Below are 22,374 nucleotides of genomic sequence, written 5' to 3'. Positions count from 1 at the left end.
GCCCGTTCAATATGAGGGCCGGGCCAATGGGGAGGACCAGCCCTCTCCTTCCGGCCAATGGGGTGGCGGGAGCAGGCCCGGGGACGGCGGCGTGCTGACGTTCCCGGGAGCCCGGGGCTGGCCGGGCGGGCTGGCGGCGGGGCGGGCAGCGGCGGCGGCCTCTGGGCAGTAGAGGGGGCTCCGGGGCTGAGTCCGCGTCGACGCCGGCCGCGGAGGCGGCACCATGGGCAAAGGGTAGAGGGGCAAGTTGGCCACCGCCGCCGCCGGGGGTGGTGGGATAGCCGCTCCGGGGGAGGGGGCGGGTGGGGGAGGGAGGGGCGGGCAGCCGCGCGGCCGCGGCACTTTTTTAATTTTTTCGGGTGCCGCAGCGGCGACCCTTCGGCGCCGATGTCCGTGATCCCTGGAGCGACGACGGCCGCTGCCTAAGCTGGAAAGTAAGTGTGTGGGCTCGCGGGAGGGCGCGGAGACCCCTGCCGATGAGACTCTCGGCCCTTGCCGCGAACATGCGCCGGGGCCGGGACCTGCGCGCCGGGGGCCCGGCTCCTCCTTCCCGCTGCCCCGTCCGCAGCGCCTCGGCGGCTTTCCTGCCCCGCCTCGTGTTCCTGCCCGCACTCGCCTGCTGCTCCCCTCCCCCCCGGCAGGCGCACAAGTTTCACCCTCCATTTGCTTTTCCCGGCGATTCCTCTCCCCGGTCTCCCGTACGCGCGGCGCACGACCCCTCCCCACGCTGGGCTCTACGGATCCGGAGCCCCCAGCCCCGAACTTCAGCGCCGCGCGGAGCCCTGCTGGACGCCCTCGCGGCGGCTTCCCCGCTGCCGCCCGCCCGGCGCGCCGCCCCGCACCTCCGACACCCCGGGGCGCCCGCCCTCCCCAGCCCTTGAGACCAGCGGTCCGTCCTTCCAGCCCCAGATCCTGCACCTTGGTCCCCTCCCCGCCTTTCCACGCCCCTGCTGCCCGCGCGCTCTTGCGTTTGCCCCCGAAGTCCTGCACTCCTTGCCGGTCCTGCCCACCCCCTCTGCCCAGTGCATCTCTCTCTGCTGGCCGACGATCTTCACGCTCCACCCCTCCCGGCTCCCCAGCCCCGAGCCTCGCCGCTGCCCTCCTGCGCTGCCGCTTCCTCCTCTCCCTGCCAGGAGTTGAAGCGGAGCCGCGGCACCCCCCTGGCGGATCTGGTATCCCCGCCCGCCGCCGAGGCTGCCGGCCCTCTCCCCTGGACCACTACCCGGAGAGTGAGCGGCGGGGCCGGGATTTGGCTGCGTGTTGGCTGAGTGCGACAAACCGCGAGCGCGGGCAGTGGAGGCGCCGCGGCGGCCGTGGCCGCTCGGGGCGCAGCGGTAGTCAGGTGTGTGTGTGTACAGCGGGGGACTCGCGCTGCCGGCTCCTGGGCTGGCGACAGATTGTGCAGGAATGCGAGGAATGCACCAGGGGCAGAGTCCACACGGCCCTCCGCGGCTACACTAGCGCCTTTCCTCCCCAGCTCTCGCCGCGCAACCAGAGGTCACCGGAGCATCTTCGGAGCTGGTGAGCCTCATTCCACTCTTCTCCTCCCATTGCTTCCCTCCTTGCGGCAGAGAGGGTGGCGGAGGGGAAGCGCGGTAGTTCTTTTGGGCTCTAGCTAGCCTTTCGTCTGGGTTTTTGCTGCATTGGTCTTCAGGACTGTGAATTTGGGGCCGATGACTGTGTAGCCAAGGTTATTGATCATTGCACAGGCTGTTTGCAAGTTTGGTGTGCAAGGTTTAGATAGTGCCTGGTTTTTACTAGGGTTTTCTGAAAACCAGCAGGAACAGGGGGCCTGAAGGTACTTAAGAGTAATGAGCTTGCAGCCAACATATTTTAGCTATACCAGAAAATGATTGTGCTCATGGATGGGCATGTACTGCAAAAAAGATCTTGAATGCATCACTTCGGTGTCCTAAGAAGTGTAATTTTTTTCCTCCTCCTCCTGGGCTGTGTTTAGACCTCGTATAATACATAATGAATAGAAACAGAGAAGCAGTGTTTGGTCAGCGATGGGACAGATAGAACTGTCTGGTACAGTTAAATTCGGGGCGTGTCAGTTACCATTGAAAGTAACACGGGGACACCACAATCATGTATATTTCAAGATGTAATTTATGAGTGGAGGTCTTAGTTCTTTCTCTTTGTTACTGAGTTTGACTAAAAAAATGCTGCCCTACAACTTTTAAAGAATGGTAATTATTTACGTGTAAAATCGATGATGGTTAGTAAGCATTTTGGTCAAATTTTGTTTTTCTTAATACAGGAAAGCAAAATTTTGACAGAAAATGGTTCGCTAGAATTGAGCTTAGATTATTTTTATTTTAAAAGACAAAGTAGAAGAATGCTTCTCTTCTTGAATGCAGTATATTGCTGTAGGAGTATCTTCGTTTTGATGCCTGTGAAACAGTTACGGAAAATGGCAACATGAGAATGAGAACAACTAATGTCTGAAATAAGTGTTTCTGGATGTTGAAAAGCATCCTATGTGTGTTTTTATTTGACACAATTTGCTTTGGAGGTTGCATTTATGATAAATCTCTTTGCACCTGGTTATTTTGTAGCAGTTTTGGTAAAATAATAAGTCAGTTGTATGACCAATCAGCTGTCTTCCAACACCTACTTTGTCTAGATCAAGGACATTGAAAAGTATTAAATAGGAGCCTTTAGTTAAGGACTCAACAGAAAGGGAAAAATAGGAAAAAAAATGCTTTGCACTCTGAAAGGTTTATCTTTTGGTTGCTAGGTTGTTTTTCAGCTATGTGCATAATCAGTGAATCTTCTAATTTAGAGGTTTAATTTGTGTCCACTAACATGTGGAGGATATTGGGAGGTGTTTGTAAATGCCAACAGGAAACTTTTATTATGTAACAGTATCATATTACAGCAGAGTTTAACCCATGCTTAACCTGTGCTTATTTGACTTGATGTCAAGATTAGGAAGTATAAGCAAATTCAGTTTCTCTGCCTCATTAGAAACTGAAAACCCTGTTCAGATGTATAGATCACACACACACACACACACACACACACACACACGATTGGCTGTGCATAGTTTTTCCTGCTTCAGGTAAAGGTAAGCTTTCAGTTAGAAATGCTTTCTATTTGTTATAGGAATACGAAGAGAGGAAGTTTTTCAACTGGTGATCCTTCACAATTGAAAATAACCGAAATTGTATTTTGACCAAAGTGCATTCCCTCCCCACCCCCTACTATTATGTAAGGAGACGGTGCTGCATCTGGTGTCTTATATATTATACTGAAGAGTCTAATTTGGGGAAGCTAATTTTTCAATTATTTTAATTTTTCCTTGTATTGTTTTTGGAGGGAGATAAGGGAGTGGAGCGCATTGATGGAAAACAAGGGAAGAAGAAACTAGGAGTAGCTAGTATTCAACTAGAAAATAAAATTATATACATTATTGCAGCAATAATGCATTTATAAGCTAAAAAATCAAATCTAATTTTGTGACTAGTTCTGACATAATATTAAATTAAGGAAACTATTACCAAATTGAGTTTAATAAAAACTTTAGCACTTGTATGACCTTGAGTATTTGGATTAGGTTTATGTTAAATCAGAATTGCAGTTTTCTTCATTTTCTTGTAAATAGGCAAAGCAAATTTAACGTAAAAAATTGACATTCACTTAATTTTAAAAAAATTCAATTATTGGCAATTTTTGACCTAAATTTTTTGAAATTTTGAGTAATTTCCATGCTTTTACCCAGGGATGAATTTAAATGGTATTCATACCCTGGCTGATGCCAACCATCAGGTAAGTCTAGCCTCTTACCTGACTCTTTTGAAATATTAAGGTATTTTGAGAAAGCTTTATAATCTAATGTGTGTTTTTTTTAATTTTCTTTTTTCTATTTCAATCGAGCAGTAATTCCCAACCTTGCTTAATTCTAAAATGGACATCCTATCTTCATTCTTAAATGGAAGATAAAATAGAGGTTACTATAGGGTTATTTTAGGGCATAAATATCTATGGAATTGTACATCAGTTTGGGAAGTTTACCTTCACATCTTCAAGTGTACAGGGAGATAATTACTCCTTCTATGTGTTAAATGATTCTGTAGTGCCCTTCCTGCACTGAAGGGGGAAGACTGAAACGTAACACCAGTGGACTAGGTAAGTTTGGAGAATTAAGTAACTGTTTCACTGCCAGACAATACTACAGACAGCTGCAAATAGAGAAAAAACAGAAAACTTTTAAAATACATGGATGTAAGGTTTCATTCTTACATCCATGGAAGTGATGATAGCAGTCAGCAGGTCAGTTTGATGCTCAGTAGTAAGAAATAATAGGGTTATTTCAGGGTAAGGTAATCAGGCCCTAAGTTGCCAAGAACGGTAATTATGTACTTGCTGGTTTCAGTTCAGAAGTTGTACAACATTCCAATATTTCTTACATTGTCACTTTAATAATTCAGTGAAATTATCTTAAGTTAGGGTGGGCTATGTTACCATTACTAAACTGGGATGTTACATGATGGTGCTCTTCAATTAAACTTGGGACTGTTGCAGACTTTTTTTTTTTTTATCATTGACCTGTTGTTTTTCCTTTTCATAATTTAGATTTACTTTTATATACCAATAAATGTTGGCTAAATCACCGATCATTTTATTATTCATAGTCTTGATAACATTATAGTTTATTATGACTCACATATATGATTCATGGCAGCTGATAAAATATTAGGGATTGGATTGTGAGATTTTATTACTACTAAATATATAAATTAAAATATGGAAGTGTCTGAGTTACTGTAAGTCACGTGATTGGAAAGCATTTGTCATGAACGGAATAATGCCTGGTGATTGGGTGGGTGCCAGTCCAGGTAGCTAGATACGGAATGATACAGTCCTCACAAAATCCAGAACTCAAATGTAGGGTAAGGAGGGAGGGGGCCAGAGGAAACACCTTTCTTTGACAACTGAGGCGTGTTTGACTTCTATAGTTTCCTCTCTATTAAATATAAATTTGGTGAGTTGCAACTATTCAGTGGTGTTAGTACTACTCTTCCTTCATCTGTGCCTCTACACTATCCCCCCAGCCCTGCACAACACACACACATTAGGCTACCACCATATCTGTCTGCTTGGAGAGGCAGAAGAAGCTCCTTGTGGCCTGTGGCCATGTATATAAATTGTAGACATTGGTGTCCAGTATTCCAGGTTGAATTTAAAACAGGTATGGGGTTTGACACAAAAATCATATTATATATGAAAGTTAGGGAAAATGTGTATTTGAAATGAGGCTATCAGTGTACTATGCAGGCTTTGGGGGCCTGGCCCGAAACTTGGAATGCAATTTTTCATAGAAACCCACAATCGGTTTACAAATAGACTTTTCAAACACTGGCTAAGTGGTATCTGAAATTTTTGTCCATTGCAAGCCACGTCTTAAATTGCAAGCATGAGGGAGGTAAAAAGCATCCCAAATCAGAAGTTAGGAGATCTGGCACTAAACCTTATTACTTTGACAAACCATTTAACATTTGGATGATAGCTTCCTCCTTTTAAAAATAGAGAGTTTGGATTATGTTGATCTTAGTTACATTTTAGCTCAAGATTCCTGAAGTTCACAGTGGTTTTTAAAATTTTCTTTAGAAAACAGAAACAAAAAAAACTTTTCCAAGCATGAATAAACATAATCAGCCCTGTTCCCCCTTGTAACTCAAATCATAGCAACAAGGAAGTTGAATTTCCCTTTTGAGAATTTTGAACCTTCTTCACATTCATTTTTAATTGTTTTGTTTTGTTTTAAAACATTATCATTTTAGGAAGTGAGGGGAGGGAAGGGATAAAGCACATGTTTTCAAAGACTTGCAGTCTGCCTCTACCCTAGTCCAAGATTACATACGGATTTACCTTAATGACACTTCATGAGCCTAGGGAAAAGTGCTTGGGATTTCACCTTCATACTCAGTAAGGCTCATGAAGTGTCATTAAGGTAGTGAGGTGTCATGGTTAACAGCCTTACTGTCAGGGTCCAATTCTGGCACTGCAACTTGCTGTGGCTGTGTAACCTGGCATACTGTATAATCTCTACGGTCCTCGTTTTGCTCATCTGTAGAATGGAGTGATAAAAGTACCTACTTCATATGGTGGTTGTGGAGATTAAATAAATTAATACGTGTAAAGTGCTTACAACAGGACCTGGCTCAGAGCCAGCACCTAATACATTTAAATCATTATTTTTACGTTGTGGTGCTTTATGATGGTTTCTGCAGCATTTACCAAATGCCAGGCAAATTATTGGCTTGCTTTCTGTGTGGGCTTTGTCAAAATGATTATGGATTTCAACAGGATATTTCAGGCAAGAAATTAACTGCTGAAAGGAAACCATTATGAGCTTGATAGTTTGCAGGACATTATCTGTAAGAAAGAGAATCCAGCACAGTAATTAAGGGCATTTTTAAGAAGGGAAGTTGTAGCTTCTTGTGGTAGGCAATACTTAGAGAGGCATTAACCACCACTAACCAACAAGTATAAGAGAATATATACAATTATAGCATTTGTAATCCCAGGTAGTAGTCATTTTTTAAAATGTCTTTGCTAGTCAGTACATGAATAAAGCATTAGAAAGTGTACGTCATTTAACACCATTTGCCCAAATGCTGCTTGTAAATTAATTCTTTAAGCTGCCTTTTCTGTCTTAAAGTGATGACACTTGAAAAAAGAATGAATATTTGAAATCAACAGGAGATTGCCAAATCGAGAAAGGTTAGAAAAGAGGAAGAAGATTTGAAAGATGCATGATATAATCAACAGACAGTGGTTTAGTAGGTATTAGGAAGCTCTAGTTCTAGTCCTGGCTTTGCCACTATGCAGGTGTGTGTCCCATGAGCAAGTCATTTAACTCCCGTGGGCTTTAGTTTTCTTGTCTATAAATTGAGGGAGTTGGCCTAGATGCTTCTAAAGTCCTAGTACTTAAATTTTGCAACTCTTAGAACATCAAGCTGTTACATTTTTTCCTCAGCAAGAATGTACTGTCTTCCCAAGGATTTATGACCATTTACCCTCTGGGATAAGGAGAGAAAATTGAAATTGTATACTTGAAATTTCCAGCTCCTGGAAATGTAAGTGGCAGCCAGACAAACTGGTGACCCCTTCCTGGCGGAGTCAGTGGCTCCGTGTCTTATGCAATAGGAGTGTGAAGTGCTCCAGGAGTGAGGATCCTTGGGGTTCCTCGGGGCAGGAGCTGACAGCGAGCCCGTATGGCACTGTACATCCTGCAGTTTGTCACAGCCCTGCCTTCTGGGACTCATTTGTCTACAACCAGTCCCCTGTGCACATGAGAGACATCACCTCTGATTGAGACTATATTTTCCAGAAGTTGGATAGAAATAAGAAAGGGGATTTAGGATGGTGACTAGAAGGGGGGACTAGTCTTGTTACAGTGAGAAAGATCCACTTCTCATTTGCTCAAATGGTTTGATTTGTCCTCAGAAAAGTTAACTGACTCAGAGTTGCTCCTCTGAAAACATTTTGTATGAATACTTTAGGTTCATAAGGAACTTGCTAATCCATAGCTCATAAAATATAGGTACTTTTCATTCATAAAATATAGGTACTTTTCATTCAACTCTAATTTTTACATATAGACAGTCTACCAGTGTACAGAAATTGTGGCAGATTTCATGAGGGTGATTTTTTACTTGGATTTGTGCTCTTCTATAAAAAGTAATTTAAAAACTAAGTGATGAAAGTTTCTCCTAGACCCTGTTCTCCTTTGTGGAGAAAAAAAAGTCCCTGTAGAACTCTAGTATGTATACATCCATAAAACAATTGTTTAAAAATATTGAGGATAGCTCTTTCCCTTTGCTGATGTAATAAGGACATTATTTGCAAAGGAAAGCATTAATTATACTAATATTATATATGCAATATTAAATGGATTGTCAATGTTATGATTAGAGTAAACCCTTGAAGAACAGGCTGCTGTTTCCATACCTTCATGAGAATTGTAAACATTCATGTAAAACGGAAACCATTATTTACCACTTTGCAGCGAAGTGGATCATGTGTTCTGACACCTGTATCCTGGGATGGGTGGGAAACAGGAACTGATTGATCTAGTTAAAGGTCACTTTATTCCTGTATACCACTAGGGGTGCAAGTGAGGGGGCTCTAGACAATTAGTGATTTAGATATTTGTTGGAGTCCTACTGTGTGTGAGGTATTGTGGATACTTATTTAAAAAGATACTACTTATTTGAAATACTTCATTTTAGTTCATTTTAACCAACATTTTTTAGTCCCTTGCTCCATATCAGACTCCGATAGGCCACATGGCCAAAAAGATGGCTTCCCCCAGGGATACTTACTGTCTGTGTTAGATTCAGTAATGGGAGTCTCAGTCTTTAAGGAATCCATGATACATTTTACAATCTGGTTGAGAAAGATAAGAACATGAGGTAGAGAAGATTGTCCTAGAATTGTTGGTATATAAATAAACATGTAAAATTGTTTCATGAGTATTAAAGATGAGCTTTGAATTAACTAGGTTTTAGCTTATAATTTACTTGCTTAGTTGTGTATTACCTGACAGATTACCTGATTCTAGAGATAAGCATAAACCACTCTCATTAGCTTTTCAGGAAAAGTCTGCCTTAAAGATAAACAGTGATTTCAAAACAAGTTTTAATCATGAACTTGATGGTTTTGGGTATATCTCTTGAAACACTTTACCATATACCCAATGTGAAATAATTAGTCATAATGAAAGTACATTATTTATGAGAAAGCATAATTTATGCCTTAAGACCTGCCATTTTAGTAAGTTATTTTTATTTTTCATACAACAGAATTTTGGTTTATTGTATTTTGTGCTCTTCTTTTATTCTCTATGTAATTTGTGAATTTGTGTGCCTTTATAAGCCCAAACTTATTGTTGAGAATATTCCCTCTCATTGTTATGAATAAACAGAATGTTTTAAAATCTCTTGTGACATGTACTAGAATAAATGGTTTCATTGAATCTTACCTTGAATCTCAGAATGATGCACTGATGGGAATTTTTCACTTACTGTCAATTTGTAAGTCTGTTTAAAAAAAGGCACTGAATAAGGAATCAGAAAATACAGCTGGACTTCACAAGAACTATTAATACTATTAGTCTGAGACCCGTGATAAACAACTCAGATGTTAAAGGTCTAATTCAGACTGTCAACAGCTGAAAAATAAGTGTCAGTCTGAAATACTCGGATAGTATATTGGCAAGTGTCAGTCTTCCAAAATATTGTTTAAAACTAACATTAATCTATAAATCTCACATCTTATAGCATAACTAGAGTATATCAGTTCCATGGGAAAATAGTCCTGCTCTAAGCTACTCAACAGCAGGGACTTTATCTTTCTACATGACTTAATCTTGACCTGTAGTGGTTCTGTATACGTTAAGTGAATGAATGAGTTAGAATTCTAGTTTTGAACACCTTCATCTACTACTCTTGGATAATCTTGTCTCTGCCTAATACCTATCCTCTGTCCTTTTGTAAACTGGTCTGAGACCCTGATACCCTGTAATCCTTCATTTTTCAGAGGAAAAACCTCCTATTTAGCCTAAAAAAATGCTTTTTTGATATAACTTGCTAGATAAATAATTCATTATATCAAATTCCTTAGTAAGGAAGTTAACAGCTGGGTGCTGTGGTTCATGCCTGTAATTCCAGCACTTTGGGAGGCCGAGGTGGGTGGATCACTTGAGGTTAGGAGTTTGAGACCAGCCTGAACAACATGGTGAAACCCCGTCTCTGCCAAAAATACAAAAAAAAATTAGCCAGGTGTAATGGTGGGCCCCTGTAGTCTCAGCTACTCAGGGAGCTGAGGCAGGAGAATCTCTTGAACTCAGGAGGCAGAGGTTGCAATGGGCAGAGATGGCACCACTGCACTCCAGCCTGGGTGACAGAAGGAAACTCTCTTTCAAAAAAAAAAAAAAATTAATTAGAAGATTTAAAACAGATTGGTTCATATTTATTTTAACCTTAATTGTCTGGATTATAATCATAGTGAGATGAGTTTTCATAATGCTCTTTATCACACTGTTAACAGGAAATCATGAAGCACTAAGACTAAGCTAAGCTTTGAAAGTGTGATACTGAGCAAACTTTCTGTATCCGTACATTTTGTGAATTAGTAATATCTTTATATACTCAGCCGAAGAGTTGAAGACAAAAGTAGATGTAATTTAAAGCTCATGAAGTTTTTCAAAGGGGAAATACTATAGAAATGCTATATCATTGGTACTATAAAATTATATAAATATTAAGAGTAATGAAACAGGAAATTTCATAGCTTGTTTTGACCTAGTTGGTATAGTAAACCTTTGTTTGGCCTTAATATAGTAGATAGAAATATTGTTACACATTTTGGTTGTCCCTTTCCCAACTTCACGTAATCCCTGTGATAAAATTTACAGAAAGATCCTTTTTGCCCTTTAGGTCATTTTCCCCAATGGTAACGTCTTGCAAAACTGTAATACACTGTCACAACCAGGATATTAACATTGATATAATCAAGATACAGAACACTTCCATCACCACGAAGCTTCTCTCTCCTACCCTCATCCCCTCCTGAATCTCTGGCAACCATTCATTGTTCATCACATCTATGGTTTTGTCAGTTTAAATGCTAGTGGCGTACACCTGTAGTTGTAGCTACTCAGGAGGCTGAGGTGGGAGGATGGCTTGAGCCTGGGAGGGCAAGACTGCGGTGAGCCATGTTCTCACCACTGCACTCCATCTTAGGCCAGAGAGTGAGACCCTGTTGCAAAAAAAAAAAAAAAAAAAGGCAGGCACGGTAGGTCGCTTCTATAATCTGAGCACTGTGAGAGGCTGAGACATGAGGATTGCTTGAGGCCAAGAGTTCAAGACCAGCCTGGTCAACATAGCCAGAGTCGCTCTCTTAAAACATTTAAAAAATTAGCTGCGTGTGGTGACGTGTCTGTGGTCTCAGATACTTGGGAAGCTGAGGTAGAAGGAGTGCTTGAGCCCAGGAGATTGAGGCTGCAATGAGCTATGATAGTGCCACTGTACTCCAACCTGGGCAGTAGAGTGAAACTCTGTCTCCAAAAAAAATAATTATTATATAAATAGATTTTAAAGTATGTAATTTTGGATATTTTTTCCCATTTTGCATAATTCTTTGGAGAATATTCCAGGTTGCTGCATGTATCAATAGTCTGTTCTGTTTTATAACAGAGTAATATTCCATAATGTGGATGTACCCTAGTTGGCTTAACCATTCACCTGTTGTTTGTAACTTAGAGCTATTACAAATACAGTTGCTATGAATATGTGTGTACAGATTAGCATAAGTATACTTTTCTCTGGAGGAAATGCCCAGGAATACCATTGCTGCATTGAATCATAATTTTTAAAGCTTTCTTTCTAAATTATGCCCTGAATTATGAGACCTCAGTAGTCCAGCCATCTTTATCTATGTGTTGGTGAATTAAAATAAAGAATTTTATGTTAGATTTATAGCTTTGGTAAATTACAAAAACTTGTCTATAAAATCAAGTCTTTTGTCTTTTGTTACTGTTTACAAATAGTATTTCTCATAAGTTTACCTTATCTTTTAGCAAAAACCCATTGATTTTAAGTAGAGTTTATGAAGTTGCTTTGTAGCCTGGCTTCAGAATTTGTTTGATTTTTTTATATTTTATTTTGTTTTAGATAGCCACATTTAATTTCCTGCAACAATATTTTAAAATGTAATCATGAATGTTGGCTCTTTCAGAATTTCGCCTATATATGATTATAGGTAATATTCTTGCAAAAAAAATGTTGCTAGTGCACCATGCTAGCAGGTAAGGTGAGGATGTAGAATGAAGACAGTATCCTCCTGTGTGACTGGAATTAATCCAGTCGTTAGGTTGAAGCCAAAAGCATACCTGATACTTTAAAAAGTGAGGATTCTTTTATTCCTAGAAGAAAATAAGTTTAAGACATTTTCTCTTCTTCTTCCTTTTTTTTTGAGACAGGGTCTCACTCTGTCAGCCAGGCTGGAGTGCAGTGGTGGCACTATTATAACTCACTGCAGCCTCAGATTCCTGGGTTCGAGGGATCCACTCACCTCAGCCTCCTAAGTACCTGGGACTACAGGCACATGCTCCCATGCCTGACTCATATTTTGTTTTTGTTTCTCATAGAGAGGAGGTTTGGCCATGTTGTCCAGACTGGTCTCAAAGCCCTGACCACAAGCATTCCTCCTGCCTCAGCTTCCCAAAGTGCTGGGATTATAGGCATGAGCCACCATGCCTAGCCAGAAAAGACATTTTGTTTTCTTTTCTTTCTTTTTTATTTTTATTTTTGAGATGGAATCTTGCTTTGTCTCCCAGGCTGGAGTGCAGCGATGTGATCTTGGCTCACTGCAACCTCTGCCTCCTGAGTTCAAGCTAGTCTCCTGTCTTAGTCTCTCCAGGAGCTGGGATTACAGGTGCACACCACCATGCCTGGCTAATTTTTGTATTTTTAGTAGAGATGGGGTTTCACCATGTTGGCCAGGCTGTTCTCAAACTCCTGACCTCAAGTTATCTGTCCTTCTTGGTCTCCCAAAGTGCTGGGATTACAGGCGTGAGCCACCACACCTGGCTAGAAAAGACATTTTCTAAAGTGATTTTCTTATCCCCTCCTCCCCATCCCTGCTTTTTATTTGACTGTTATGTATACCTCTGCCAGAGAAATATGTTGAAATTGCATCTGGCTAACTATTCATAATTGATACTTTGATTAGTTTTTATTAATGCCTATTCTACCTTAAATGTCAAATCTGTTTATTTTCACAGTTTAAAATACCATCAGATTACTTAATGAGCTTTATACTTTGTTCAGTATTATGTTCATTCTGATATTTTTATTATCAATACTTAATTCTTCCCAAATCCTAGCTGAGAAGGTAAGTGTTGACTCTGCAATCAATTCTAAAATATAGCTATACAATAACATTCTTTTTTAATATTGCGCTTTTAAGAATTTGATCCTTTTTCTATATTTGAATGATATAACCTCAGCCCTATTTACTTTCACAGAAATATGATACTCCCAGTAAGTTGTATATTTCCTGAAGGCTTTTCTGTAGTTATCTATTATGTCCTTCTCTGCCTGGTGAGCCCTTGTTTTTCTTCTTCAGGATCTAACTCAATGACCCCTCTTTAATGAAGCCTTGCCTGGCCCTTTACTCTGCCCCACTCCAGATTTCAACCTTCCCACCTGTGCTTGTCATCACTTTGCACATAACTCTGCTTTGAACACTTGTCACATTGTGAGTCGTTTCTGTGTCTGTTTCCTGGTATGTTGTGAGCTCTCAGCAAGTTAGAACTGTGTCACAGCCATCATTGTAATTCTGTCATGTAGCAGTATTCCTAACATAAAGTATGCAACAGATGCTTTGAGTGAATGAATAATTAAATACTTTGTTTACAACCTTAGTTATCCTCTTCTCTAACCTTCAGTGGCTCCCCATTGTTTACCCTACAGGATCAGATTCCCTAGCCATCTACTGTATAAGGCCCTTACAGTCAAACCCTAATTACTCTCCTTTCTGAACTCTATACATCAACAAGACTAGTCTACTCATTGTTCTTTGTCTCCCTCCACTCTGTGATCACTTTCATAATCCTTCAAGACCTAGTTCATATAGATACTGTAATAGTATCTAACTTTTCTTCTGGTAGAAGGAAAGAGCAAAGATCCTACCCTGATGGCAACAAGAACAAAAAACACCACACAATCTGCTAATTCATGATTTTCATCAACCCATCAGAGAGTTGAAATCTCAGCATAACCACTAACCTGAATCTAGAGAAGGAAAGGCATCTCCAAAGTTGGACTTGCTCACGTGAGACAGACGATGCCAGACAATAGGAAGAACTGAGTTAAAAATTTTTAGCAAATTGGTAAATGTTGAATGTGGGCAGGCGAGAGTATACAGAACCCCATAGGGCATCAATCAGGCGGTGAATTTATACCCCTTGAGGGCTCTTCTACATAGACCTCCCTGGTGCTAATTAAAAAAAGATTGGCCAGAGTCCTGAGAAGGCCTCCCACTGAGTGCGGGCCTGGGGAAGGGAGCAGCAGCCAGTGTGGGAGAGGCAAGAAATCCTGCCTGGATCCTTCTCTCCTATCTCTACTACAGAACACTGCTAAGGAAAGGCAAAAAACACCAGTCTTGTTAGGGCACTGGTGAAAACCCATTGAGAATGGGAATTTCTGAGAGTATTGTTAAGCCATCCCAATTTAAAAACAGCATGCTTGCTGTAAACACAGCTTCAAAGCCCCCCTTCAGCCCAGCCACTAACCTAAGTTCCTCCTCAGCAAACTCAATACACCCACCATGGGCAGAGGAATCTCTCAGAGCCTTGGAGGTGAAGGAGAGAGAATCATGGCCCAAGAAAAGGTTTTGGTTGAAAAAGTTTTAAGATAGAGAAGACTTAAGCATGGTAATGGATGGAGTGAGGAAAACCAAAGAATAGAATTAATAGAAATCAGGGAGTAAGGAGGATAGGTTGTAAAGCAGATAGCATGAATTTTCTTCCTGAATGTTTCATCAATGTAGATGCTTAGGCATGCAAGTTTAATTTTTGTTTAAAATGGGGGAAAAACCCTACATGAATAGATTCCTGGATTAAATTTAGTATCAGATTTAATTTTTACAGTCAAGAACAATTAAATTGTCTGCTCGTATTTTCTGGATCATGAGATCTATTCACACTGAAATGTCTAACAGTTTGCTCATTGTCAAAAAAAGCCTTCAAGTGCTGACACGAAGGATTGTGCTTTATTTCAAATTGTGCACATCACTGCAGTAACAGAGGCTCATCACACATGAGAAGAGACATACTGGAAGTAAGATTCATCTCTTCTTTTAGTTGATTTGACATAAGCGGTAGCATCCAACTAAATATCAGTGAATGCCTGTTTTAATATTTCTCCAACTGTTTTAATATTTCTCCAGTCTTATTCATAGTTACAAAATCAGGACAATTTATTTCTTCTATTAAATGCCATTTATTGAACTAAGCATTATTTCAAAGAAAAAAGAACTAGTCATTGAAAAGTAATTCCTTTTTTAGATACCCCATTCAACTTAACAAAAGCATTTAAACACTTCTGATTATTGAAAAATTAAACATGCCTAAATTATTCGGTCTCATCCTACTCATAGCTAAAATTTCAATCTATCTTAGTGGTGTCTAAAAGGTATAGAGTAAAAATGCATTCTTCTTCAGCTCTTTATGTATACCCAAAAGCTCTATTTAGGAAACTTAGTACAAAACTGAAAATGAACCAGTAGGGAGATGTTGATTAAAGAATATATAATTAGTTAGATGGAAAGAATGAGTTCAAGGAATCTATTGTACAGCATGGTGAATATCATTAATGACAATATATTTTTGAAATATGTAGAGAGTGGATGTGAGGCGTTCTAACCACAAAAATGGTAACTATGTTAAGTAATGCATTTGTTAATAAGCTATATTTAACATTTCACATTCATGTATACTTCAACATTGTGTTGTATGCAATAAATACATACAGTTTTATGTTTTAGTTTCTAAAAAATTAAAATCAAAATGAATTTAAAAATAGAATTAAAAACTCTTCACACTGATCATATCAATTTTTATGTCTTTTCAACCAAACTGAGTCAAATAGAGAAAAGGAAAAGACCTGCATACTCATTACAGCCTATACTTTTCCTATGAGGAGGGCCAGTCACCTAATTCTTTAAAAGCAGTGAAAAAAAGACTGCAGACTATAGCATAGATTTCTGTTTTATGTTAAATGTTACAAGCATGAAACGTTATAAAATATATTCATTTCCAACAGACTAAACAGACAGCCTACAGAATGGGAGAAAATATTTGCAAACTATGCATCTGACAAAGGTCTAATATCCAGTATCTATAAGGAACTGAAATTTATAGGAAAAAAAATCCCCATTAAAAAGTGAGCAAAGGACATGAACAGACACTTTTCAAAAGAGGACATACATGTGGTCAACAAGAATATGAAAAAAACTCAATATCACTGATCATGAGAGAAATGCAAATCAAAACCACAATGAGATACCATCTCACACCAGTCAAAATGACTGTTATTAAAAAGTCAATAAATAACAGATGCTGGTGAGGTTGCAGAGAAAATGAAACACTTAGGTGGGAATGTAAATTAGTTCAACTATTGTGGAAAGCAGTATGGTGATTTCTCAAAGAGTTAAAAGCAGAACTACCATTTGACCCAGCAATCCCATTACTGGGTATATGCCCAGAGGAATATAAATTATTCTATAAAGACACATGCACACAAATGTTCATTGCAGCACTATTCACAGTAGCAAAGACATGGAATCAACCTAAATTCCCATCAATGATAGATTGGATAAAGAATATGTGGTACATATACACCGTGGAATACTATGCAGCCATAAAAATACCAAGATCCGGTCTTTCGCAAGAACATGGATGGAGCTGGAGGCTGTTACCTCAGCAAACTAACTCAGGAACAGAAACCAAATATCACATGTTTTCACTTATAAGTGGGAGCTAAATGATGAGAACTCATGGACACAAAGAAGGAAACAACCCTTGGGTCTGCTTGAGGGGAGAGGGTGGGAGGAGGGAGAGGGGCAGAAAAAGTATGGGGTACTGGGCGTAATTTCTGGGTGATGAAATAATATGTACAGCATACACCAATGATAGGAATTTACCTATGTAACTTTCACATGTACCCCTGAACCTGAAAGTTTATATATGTATCCATTTAAAGCAGCTCAGATTGCTTGCTTTAAATCTGATGTAGCTTATTTTTTGCTTTGAAGCTAGTTTATGAAATTTTAAAATCAGGTAAAATTTGTGTGGCTTATAAGGTCTGCTTTAAAAAAACCTAAGGAAAGGGGAGGACTCTGATTTTTCAGTGGTTATAAATCAAGGTGATACTAAATGAATTATATTTATTATGTGGATTACATAATAAAATGTCTGTGTTTATGGAGTAGTTTTTCCTTTTATTTCCCAAAGCAAAACTACAAATCAAAGATGACCAGAACAATGGTTTTCCTTCTTTCATCCCCAGAATCATGAACAAGTTTTAACAGAAGCTACTCAAGGACAGGTATTCTGCCTTTTACACTTTTGCTGCCCCTAAAGGTCTGAGCACAGACACAGGAGAGCTCCAGAAGTACAAGACTCTGGCCGGCTTGAAGCTGCCGCATAGGTGAAAACAATCATGTCTTTCTGTAATCAGTAATGACATTCTGGGATCCCTGGGGCTCACTTGCTGTTATGATACCACTTCTAAGATACTATAATACCAAAGCTATTAGAAACAAAATCAACAAAGGTCATGTTGATTTCTGAAGCCCTGCCCACTTCTAGCACTTGGCCTCAGAAATCAATGTTATTGATGAAAATTCACAGAATTGCCCTGAAAGTGTCAAAATTAAGCCCAATAAAATTTAAAAAAGAAAACCATGAGATTTTAAGTGAAGGCAAGAATAGTTTCACAAGTGCTTGTGCATAAAATGTTTTCCATAATTCATTAATCAGATATTTACTGCTTGTTTTCCATTTGCAATGGGTTTTCACCAGTGCCCTAAGGAGGACTGGGGTGTTTTGCCTTTCCTCAGCGGTGTAAGGCTGTTCTGTAGTAGAGATGGGAAAAAAGGATCCAGGCAAGATTTCTTGCCTCTCCCACACTGGCTGCTGCTCCCCTCCCCAGGCCTGCACTCAGTGGGAGGCCTTCTCAGGACTCTGGCCAATCTTTTTTTAATTAGCACCAAGGAGGTCCATGTAGAAGAGCCCTCAAGGGGTATGAATTTACCGCCTGACTGATGCCCTATGGGGTTCTGTATACTCTCGCCTGCGCATATTCAACATTTACCAATTTGCTAAAAATTTTTAACTCAGTTCTTCCTATTGTCTGGCATCATCTGTCCCAGGTGAGCAAGTCCAACTTTGGAGATGCCTTTCCTTCTCTAGATTTCAGGTTCATTGGTTATACTGAGATTTCATCTCTGATGGGTTGAAGAAAATCATGATTTAGCAGATTGTGTGTTTTTTTTGTTCTTGTTATCATCAGGGTAGTATCTCTGCTCTTTGTACTGGAAGAAAAATTAGATACTTTTATTGCTGCCTTAAGTTCATCTTTCCATTTGAAATGCCAAGGACCCTGGTGCCACTTTGTAAATATCCTTATTAGAGTTTTATTATTTTTTGATAACATGTCTATATGCTGTCTCCTCACTGTATTGTGGACTTAAAAAATCATGTAACTGACTTTATTTTCTTTTGTCTTCAGTACCCGGCACAATGCCTGGCATAGAGTAGGTGCCCAGTGTTTTAGATACAGTGGATTGCATTTTAATGTCAGTAAGGGCATTTTTACTTTCTTATTGTTCTCAGTAGATAGGAACAACCTGGCAGCAGATTCTGTCTGTGCTCTGTTCATATCCTGTGGCACCTGTAGTGATCTGATAGCTTTCTGTTGCAAGCCTCTAGAATTTTTAGCCAGAAGACTTCTCTGCCACATGCCTGTGTTGGGGCAAGTCAGAAGTGCCAGGGGTTATCCCTCCAGGAGCAGCCCTCAGTCAGTAGCTCAGCATCTTCACCCCTTAATTGGAATATCTTTGAGGTGTGTTCTTTATAGGCTGGCTGAAGTGCCTAGTGGAAGTAAGACCCATTTGTTCCCTGTGATAACTTATTTGTTAGTGCACCCTCTATGGACTTCCCTGGCCTATCCCCATGTCCACCTCCCAGATAAACTACATGCACTGAAATCCTTGTCTTGGGGTCTGATTCTGGAAGAATCACAATCCAACTATACAGACAGTTATAATTCACAAGATTTTCAAATGTTTAGAATATTTTTCTCTATTAGAGACAGCCCACAAAATCGGGGAGCCTTTTGAGGGAAATTATAGCTTTCATTAGATTTTCAAATGTTTCTTGCCTCTCCCTTCCTCTCATAGAATTAGTTTTCATTGCAATAAAGACAAAGAAACATCCTTATCTTTTTAACTTAGAATATTAAAGCAGCTGTTTTCCTTTCAGAGGACCGGTACACTGGATCTTTTTAGATGAGATCAGGAAATCATTGGGGTGTGTTGTAGGTACACATGTGATCGTATCTTAGTAACTGAATTTCAAAGATAGGATTTTACTTTTATATTCATGTTATTGGTTATCATCTACATGCATAGTGAAAAATTTGCTGGAATATCATGCTTCCTTTCCTGCACTTTTGAAATGGGGGGTTATCCTCTGATGATTTTTACATTTTATTTAATTTTTTTTTTAGAGACTAGTCTCACTGTGGTGCCCAGCCTGGAGTGCAGTGGTGTGATTATAGCCCACTGCAACCTTGACCTCCTGGGTTCAAGTGATCATTCTGTCTCAGCCTCCAGGTAGCTGGGACTACAGGCATATACCACCCTGCCTGGCTAATTTTTTATTTTTTTTCTAAAGACAGAATTTGGCTATGTTGCCAAGGTTAGTTTTGAACTTATGACCTCTAGTGATCCTCCTATCTCTGCCTCCCAAAGTGTTGAGACTATAGGTGTGAGCCACTGTACCCAGCCTCTGAAGATTTTATTTGAAATAAAATAGTCTCAGAGTAGAGACTTGGTGTTTCAAATTTAAGTGATCTCACTTTTAAAATAGGTTTCTTTTTTTTTTCCGATTGTAAATGAAATCCATGCATTTGCAGAAAACTCTTTCAATGCACAGCAGCACAAAAGAAGAAAGTAAAACCCAAGTATAGTTTAGCTGCATTCACAGATGACCACTGCTGTCATTTTGTTTTACATGCTTCCAGGAGGTTTTTATTTTCTAAGCCTCTGGTTGTATATATCTAAAAGAATTAGGATCAATAGTCATAATATTCTTACCCTATTAAATGCTCTTCTAACACAAATATTTAAAACATTTACGAAGAATTATATTCTTCTGTGAACGCCTATTTAATAGAATTCTTTGTAACTGTTAATTCAATCCTTATAATTGGACACTCATTTTTTATTTTTTTTGCTTTTATAAGTAATGAAATTTCACTTCTAGTGTATGACTGCCTTGAAGTTAAGCCACAGATATGACCACATTTATTTGAGGATGATACTGCTGATGAGGTTAGTGCTTGTAGAATTACAAGCTTTTAGACCAAGGAAAGATGTTAGAGGTCACCATATGCAGTTCTTTCCTTTTACAGGGGAAGAGCCTGAGATCTGGAGACATGGTCACTGAGATCAACATGCATACCTGTATCAGGAGGCCTGGGTTAGGTACCTTGCTTCCCATCAGCTTATCTAGCTAGGAATATCGGACTTTGCTCCTCCTCTCCTCTACTAATTGAAAAAAACAGGGAATGATCTAGCCAACTCAGCTGGAGGTGTGCTTTTTACAAATAAGAGATTAGAAGAAAACCATGCCAAAATGAATGAACTACTTAACTGCAGCAGAAGTATCAGCTCCTGTACCATTGAGATATTAATTATGGCCTGATATCTCAGGAAGTCAAGCAGCAGGAGATACACCCTGTAAAGAAGAAAGAAGTATCAGTCTTAAAGTAAGGTTTCCTGAAATTCTGATGTCATGTTGATCAACTGGGATTAGGCTAAAGTCCGGTTTCCTGGCAACAGTATCCTGATTTTAAAAATGGTTCAAGTGGGGCTTGATGGCACATGCCTGTAATCAAAGCTACTTGGGAGGCTAAGGCAGGAGTATTACTTGAACTCAGGAGATCGAAGCTGCAGTACACTGTGATCTTACCTGTGAATAGCCACTGGACTCCAGCCTGAGCAACTTAACAAAGCACCCATCTCTCAGATAAAAAAAGTCTAAAGCCTCATGCTAACTGAGCTGTAGACCAGCTTCAGAGGTATGCCAATAAGTAAGCTGATGACTATAATAACACTTCAGGTATACAACTGATAAGCCAGGGATAAAGTTCCTTCCCTCAGTTCTTACGTTCTAAGAGAAACTTCTAGTTCAGGCTGAAAAATGTTTTCAGTATCCTAAAATAGATTGGCAAAGGTTAGAGATCTTAAATTTGCAGTTTTGTTTTGAAAGGGTGTGGTTTGAAGCTTAATATTAACCTCCTGTTAAGCTATAAGACGTAAGGCTGTTGAATAGGAGCTTATAGCTTTATCCCAGATTTTAAAGACATTATTTAGATTTTTTTTTTATAATTAGGGAAGCATTCAGAAAAATTACTTATGAACCTTTAAAGTAATTGCATTAAGTTATATGTTTGTTTCATCCATTCAGTGAGTTCAAATGTTGTAAAATAGGGTTTTCATAAGCAGATTACTTGCTATAGTTTTGATTTTCAAAATTTAGTAAACCCTTTGGACTATGGCGATAGTGTTTTTTAAATTCTTGTGCTTAAAGACATTAACATGTTTTAGAAGAGCCATACTAAGTGCTGTGCTAATCAAGATAAATGGAATCATCAGCAAGCATGTGGTCTGCCCACCATGCTCTACTTTGGCAATAGCTCATCTTTTTTTGTTAAGTAGTTTTCTAAATACTTGGATTGAACCTCCTAAGTTATCTGTGGTGGTTTAAACCTTAATTCACTGTGGTGAAGCACAAGCAAAATGTGAATTATCCACATAGTATTTTGGTAACTATTAAAAAACATAATTTGAACTTCTGTTGTAAACGAAACTGATGATCACTAATGATAATTAAACTTTTTGCTTAGGGTTTGTATGGCATGTTTTAAATATGGAACAGTACAGAGAATAATGTATGGAGTGCGCAGGAAACTATTATTCATATTTTTAAAATCTTTTTGCCAAACTTGCTTAAGGATTCTGAAGTTAGTGTTTATCCTCTTCATTATGTTTTTATCTTTGCTCCATATCTGTATCTCCATAAACATGGGCTTTTTGATGTGGAAAATCTTTGTTACAGTTATGATTTCCTGTCACATTTTCCCTGTATTAGAGTCAGTAAATCCCACCCACTAAGTACTTCCGTGGAGAGACTTGTTCCTATTCCTTTCTAGGTGAGGCTGCCAAGCCAGCTTTCTCCAGGAGGTTTCTATTATTTTTATTTTTCCATTAGTAGGAGTTACTTAGGCAGTATTATTTTTTGAATCTTTTTAATTCTCAAACAAGTTAGATATTAAACATTAATTTTTAAATTCAGCATTTAATTTTAAGTTTTGTTTTTGGACTTTTTTTGATACAGGGTCTCCCTCAGGCTGGAGTTCAAGGGCACAGACTTGGCTTACTGCAGCCTCTACCTTCAGAGATCAGGCAGTGCTCCCACCTAAGCCTTCCGAGTAGCTGTAACTACAGGCACATGGCACCATGCCCAATTAATTTTTGTATTTTTTTTTGTATTACAAATTTTTGTAT

At 39.5% G+C, this 22,374-nt stretch overlaps 1 protein-coding gene across 10 annotated transcripts in view; it reads left to right on the top strand.

Moving 5' to 3' along the window:
* The first annotated feature begins 167 nt into the window (after positions 1-167).
* Positions 168-22,374, top strand: part of PKP4 (plakophilin 4) — a 229,461-nt gene continuing 207,254 nt past the window's right edge. For 7 of the 10 annotated variants that reach the window (XM_064382735.1, XM_012454880.3, XM_064382736.1 and 4 more), the window contains exon 1: positions 168-434. The gene's annotated coding sequence lies outside the window, so the exon portion shown is untranslated. Of the gene's footprint in view, positions 435-1,104; positions 1,522-22,374 lie in introns of those variants that run through there. The other 3 variants (XM_012454881.2, XM_064382734.1, XM_012454878.2) reach the window with 1 other exon arrangement.

Source organism: Aotus nancymaae, unplaced genomic scaffold (genome assembly GCF_030222135.1).
Source record: "Aotus nancymaae isolate 86718 unplaced genomic scaffold, 86718_ANA_hifiasm-v0.15.2.pri h1tg000029l, whole genome shotgun sequence".
In the NCBI taxonomy this organism is placed as follows: domain Eukaryota; kingdom Metazoa; phylum Chordata; class Mammalia; order Primates; family Aotidae; genus Aotus; species Aotus nancymaae.
Note: the sequence above shows the minus strand (reverse complement) of the source record. Positions and strands in the feature narration are given on the sequence as shown.